The sequence below is a fragment of the Trichechus manatus genome, unplaced genomic scaffold (genome assembly GCF_000243295.1).
Source record: "Trichechus manatus latirostris isolate Lorelei unplaced genomic scaffold, TriManLat1.0 scaffold00068, whole genome shotgun sequence".
NCBI lineage: Eukaryota > Metazoa > Chordata > Mammalia > Sirenia > Trichechidae > Trichechus > Trichechus manatus.
Window position 1 is genome coordinate 7,418,704 of NW_004444004.1, and position 6,000 is coordinate 7,424,703.

The window sequence follows — 6,000 nt, forward strand, 5'->3', positions numbered from 1 at the left end:
TTTCACTTGTTCATATTCCACTAATTCAAGAAAATATTCTCTTTAATTTTCTGTCATTTTCATGTGTTGGCAATTGTATTTGCTCCACCAACGCTGAGAAGACAAATGGCACATGAAAAGATGCAGATATTTACTCAGTGTCCTGGTTGTAGTGGGCATCTTTTGGATACCCAGTACCTGATTCCCACTTCTAGATTTGGGGACTTCTTCATCTTTTGAATCTTGGTGGGAGAAAAATTCAGCCGACCAGATGCATCTCCCTGGAATTTAGAATCTGGAACTAGTGATATAAAGCAACAAGGACTAAGGGGAAAAAATGATAATGGTAGCAATAGCAACAACCTGTTTCTAGGGGCAGTAGCAAAAGTGGCACCAGTATCAATGTAAGCTTCCATGGCTGGTGATAGTGATATCCTCCGCACATTAGTTCTGTGATATATTTTGCCTGTGATTCCATCTGCATTGTTGTTTATTTTCTAAGCCTGTTGATCCAATAATTTTTATGATTCTGGAAACTACTCATTAAAGTCTCAATAAACCCTATTTCTGCTTAAATCATTCAGTTTCTGTAGCTTTTTATTAAGAACTCTGATGAACACATTTATAAAATGGCAAGGCTCAAAGGAAAATTTAAATGCATCTAGTCCATCATATCTATTACAGATGGAGAAATAGAGTCAATAATATATGCTTTATCTTATACAGGCATAAATGGGGTCTACCCTTAGAAAATGCATATGAAAGATCAGAGAAAGGTATAATTAATAATTTCACCTAAATAATTTAAAAAGTAATAATGTCAGAGTCATTCATGTTCATAATTCCAGATCATTAAGATGGCATTAAAGAATAGTAAATTTTTCATTGGTAAATTTCAAAGAAAAGATGAAAGTTTAAAGTGTCATTTAAAGGAATAAAATAATTGCATTTTTCTATTTTTATAATTCCTTCCCAATATCTTGGGCATTGCATCCAGGTAAGGGATAGGCAATGGGGGGTAGCATGACATCATTTAGGAATGTGGGAAATTCAGTGTTGAAGGTGTAGACAGACATGATATAACAACACACAAATCAAATCAAAATAGTTTGGGCCTAATCAAGAAAATCAAAAAAATGGAAAAATAATCTATTTTTTGAGAATAAATATGAGGTTTGAGAGACACATGAAACTTCATCCCTCAAAATGATTTTCAGAACAGTGCCAAACATATTCTATATGATGTGTCATTTTTATTTTCTCATTAAGCACAAAACTTTTTCCTATATGGTTCAACTTCTCTCCATTAGCTTCATTTATGCTATTTAAATAATATTTTAAATATAATGTTGGTTTGGGAGAATAAGGCTTATCACATCTTTTTAGGTGACAGAGATTATAACAGATTTTGTTTTTAATGAAGCCTTGGTTAAACGTAGTCTTACCATACAATCCAGCAATTCCACTCCCATATATATATATATATATATATATATATAAAATCATTAAAAAGTATTTTTTTAATTAAAAATATAACCACAAAGAAAATCTTAGACCCAGATAGTTTTGCTGTTGCATTCTACCAATCAGTTAAGAAAGAGTACCAATATTACACAAACTATTTCAGAGCACAGAGGAAAAAAAAAACACTTTAAAACTCATCTTATTAGTTCAGTGTCACCGTGATCCCAAAGGGGACAAATATATTACATGCAGAGAAAAGTACAGATACACAGAAAACTACACATACGGCAACTACAATTACTCCCATGATCATTGACACAAAATTCTTAAACATTTAGAAAATTGAATCTTGCAATATAGGAAACAATATATAGTGATCTTGTTTTATTTTTCCCTCAGAAATGAAAAGTTGTATTAATATGATCAATGTAATTCACTGTATTTACAGAATAAAGAAGAAAAAGCCTTTGACAACAATCATCACTTAATCAAAATAGTCAGCAAATTATGAACAGAATATAACTTAGTCCATCTTATACAGGAGATCTACAAATAACCTAAAGCTAACCTCATACTTAATGGTCAACTACTGAACTCTGACTCCCTAACATCAAAAATAAGGGAGGCACTGATATTTACTCACACTACTTCTATTCAACATTTCCCTGTAGGTCCTAGCCAGTACAATGAAAAAAGACAGAAGTAAAAGGCCTGCATATTGAAAGGAAGTAATAATCTATCTTTACTCATGGACACTATGACCTTGTATATAGAAAATCCTAAAAAAATTTTTAAAGCTACTCAAAAAAAGTGAACTTAACACAGTTGCAAGAGAAAAAAGACTCTAAAAACTCAACTCTAGGAGGCGGAGCCAACATGGCGCCCTAGACAGACGCATCATGCTGTCCCTCTGCAGCAAAGACCTGAAAAACTAAGTAAAACAGATATAAACATCAATCTTGGACCCCTAAGCATCAAATGAAGGGATAAAGAACTAGATCAAACACCAAATGGAAGGAAAACATAGAATAAGGAGAGATGCGGAGTGGAGGCCCATTGTCAACTAACACGGCACAGCATTACCATCTTGGAGCACAGCCAGCAATGACCCCAGACAGGGAGTACAGGAAGGCAACTTAACAGAGCTCCTAACAGGAGACAGAGCACCAGGTAACCAGAGAACCACACTTTCCCACACCTCACCCTTCTGCCCCTATGCCACTCCCACCCCTTCCAGATGGTCCATGCTGCGCCACTCAGCTAGAGAGCTACTGGTCCACTGCCAGCCCAGGTGGGCCCCATCCTCACCCACTGGCTCCCGCTGTGCAGTTTTTTCCCTTTCCTCCTTTTCTTTCTCTCTCCTGCCTAGCCCTGTATGGTAACCCTACCCATTCACAACTGGCCATACTGCACCACTCAGCCTGAGAACTACTGGCCTGCCATCACCTGAGGTTCACCCCACCTCACTGACTGCCTCCTGCTACATCATTTTTTCCCTTTCTTCCTTTCTTTATCCCCGCTACTCCTTCCCACTGGGCTACAGAAGTAAACACAAAATCGATAATAACTAAAGAAATGAAAATAAAATACACAAACAAAAGGAACTCAGCACAGGAAAGTAAGAGGAACAAAGAAAATGTCAGCACCACAAAAAAAAGCACAACAATATGACAGCAATAAACTTATACCTATTGATAATCACATTGAAAATAAATGGCTTAAATGCACCTGTAAAGAGACAGAGAGTGGTAGAGTGAATAAAGAAGTATGGTCCATCAATATACTGTCTATAAAAAACACACCTTAGACATAAAGACATATAAATATATTAAAAATCAAAGGATGGAAAAAAGTATATCAAGAAAACAGTAACCAAAAAGGGCAGAAGTGGCAATACTAATCTCAGATAAAACAGACTTTAAGGCAAAATCGATCTTAAAAGACAAGGAAGGACATTATATAATGATCAATCCACCAAGAAAACATGACCTTAATAAATATCTACACACACAATGACAGGACCCCAAAATACATAAAACAAACTCTAGCAGAACTGAAAAGAGAAATAGACAGTTCCACAATAATAGTAGAAGACTTCAACACACGACTCTTGGTAAAGGATAGAACATCTAGAAAAAACTCAGCAAAGATACAGAAGATCTAAAGGACAAAATCAACCAACTTGACCTAATAGACATATATAGAACACTACCAAACAATAGCAAAATATGCATTCTTTTCTAATGCACATGGAACATTCTCCAGAATAGATCACATTTTAGGCCACAAAACACCCTGAAGAAAATCCCAAACATCAAAATAATACAAAGAATCTCTCTGATCACAGCACCACAAAAGTAGAAATCAATAACAAGAAGAACAAGGAAAACAAAAATTTTAAATACATGGAAACTGAATAACTCTTTGCTTAAAAACAACTGGGTGATAGAAGAAATCAAAGAGGTAATCAAAAAATTCATATAATTAAATGAGAATGCAAACACATCATAACAAAACCTTAGGGACACAGCAAAGGCGGTGCTCAGTGGTCAACTTATAGTAATAAATGCACACATCAAAAAAGAAGAACTGGCCAAAATTAAAACGTTAGCCCTATGTCTCAGTCATTTAGTGCTGTTCTAACAGAAATACCACAAGTGGATGGTTTTACCAAAGAGAAGTTTATTCTCTTCACAGTCCAATAGGCTACAAGTCCAAATTCAGGACATCAGCTCCAGGAAAAGGCTCTCTCTCTCTGTCGACTCTGGAGGAAGGTCCTTGTGATGCATCATTCTTTCCTTGGTCTGGGAGCATCTCAGCACAGGGACCTCAGGTCCAAAGGACATGCTCTGCTCCTGGTACTGCTTTCTTGGTGATGTGAGGTTCCCATGTGTCTCTGCTCACATCTGTCTTTTATATCTCAAAAGAGATTGGATTAAGACACTATCCAATCTTGTAAACCTCATCAGTATAACCTCATCACAGTGATAGAATTTACAACACATAAGGAGACCACATATAACCTCATCACAGTGATAGAATTTACAACACATAAAGAAATCACATCAGATTACACAATCATACAATACTGGGAATCATGAACTAGCCAAGTTGCTACACACATTTTTAGGGGGGACACAATTCAATCCATGACATCTTATAATTCGAACAAATAGAGAACAGCAAAAGAAGCCCGCAGCCACCAGAAGAAAGGAAATAATAGAGATTAGAGCAGAAATAAATGAGATAGAGAACAGAAAAAAGAAAGAACCATCAAGACCAAAGCCTGGTTCTCTGAAAAGATCAACAAAATAGAAAAACCACTGGTCAAACTGAAAAAACAAAAACAGGAGAGGGAGAAAATAACCCAAATAAGAAATGAGATAGGGGACATTACAACAGACACAACTGAAATAAAAAGGATCATAACAGAATACTATGAAAAAATTGTACTCCAACAAATTTGAGAACCTAGAGGAATGGACAAATTTCTAGAAACACATTACTTACCTAATGGACAAATTTCTAAGAACTCATTACTTACCTAATCTAACAGAAGCTGAGATAGAAAATCTGGACAGACCCATAACAAGAGAAGAGGTTGAAGAGGTTAAAAAAAAGAAATTCTCAACAAAAAACAATCCCTGGCCTGGACGACTTCACTGGAGAATTCTACCAAACATTCAGAGAGGGGCTCACACTAGTACTGCTCAAACTATTTCAGAGCATAGAAAAGGAAGGAATACTCCCAAATTAATTCTATGAAGCAGGCATACTTCTGATCCCAAAGCCAGGGAAAGACATCACAAAAAAAAAAGAAAAGAAAATTACAGACCAATATCTCTCGTGAATACGGATGCAAAAATTCTCAACAAAACTCTAGCCAATAGAATTCAGTATCATATCAAAAAAAAATACACCACAACCAAGTAGGATTCATACCAGTTATGCAATGATGGTTCAACATTAGAAAATCAAACAATGTAATCCACCACCTAAATAGAAAAGGAAAGAACTACATGATCACCTCAATTGACGCAGAAAAGGCATTTGATAAAGTCCAACATCCATTTCTGATTTAAAAAAAAAACTCTCAATAAAATAGCAATAGAAGGGAAGTTCCTCAACATAATAGAAGGCATCTATACAAAACCAACAGCCAGCATCATTCTCAATGAAGAGAGGCTGAAAGCATTCCCCCTGGGAATGGGAACAAGACAAGGATGTCCTTTATTACCACTCCTATTTAACGTTGTGCTGGAAGTCCTAGCTAGACCAATGAGTCAAGAAAAAAGAAATAAAGGACATCCATACTGGAAAGGAAGAAATAAATCTATCCCTATTCACCGATGATATGATCCTATACATACAGAACTCCACAGATTCTACAAGAAAGCTTCTGGACTAATAGAAAGATTAGGCAGAGTAGCAGGATACAAGATAAACATACAAAAATCAGTTGGATTCCTATACACCAATGAAGAGAACTTCAAAAAGGAAATCAGGAAAACAATAACTTTGTGATGGATTGAATTGTGTCCCCCCAAAATGTGTGTC